Below are 211 nucleotides of genomic sequence, written 5' to 3'. Positions count from 1 at the left end.
TTTGTAACATCTTCTATTGCATGAAATGCTGGAACTGAGGGAGCTGCTTTTTGACCCTGACTGCCTAACAATAACATTTTTCCCTCCCTCAGACTACAGATGCTGGGTGTCTCTCTGAGGCGTGTGCAGCTAGTTGCTGGGCCATGAGAACTGTTGCTATGGAAAAAGATAGGGAACCAATCCAGATGAGCCAATACACAATTTACACAAC

The sequence above is a fragment of the Oncorhynchus nerka genome, linkage group LG11 (genome assembly GCF_034236695.1).
Source record: "Oncorhynchus nerka isolate Pitt River linkage group LG11, Oner_Uvic_2.0, whole genome shotgun sequence".
Taxonomy (NCBI): domain Eukaryota; kingdom Metazoa; phylum Chordata; class Actinopteri; order Salmoniformes; family Salmonidae; genus Oncorhynchus; species Oncorhynchus nerka.
The sequence above is the reverse complement of the archived record's forward strand: the minus strand, read 5'-3'. Positions refer to the sequence as shown.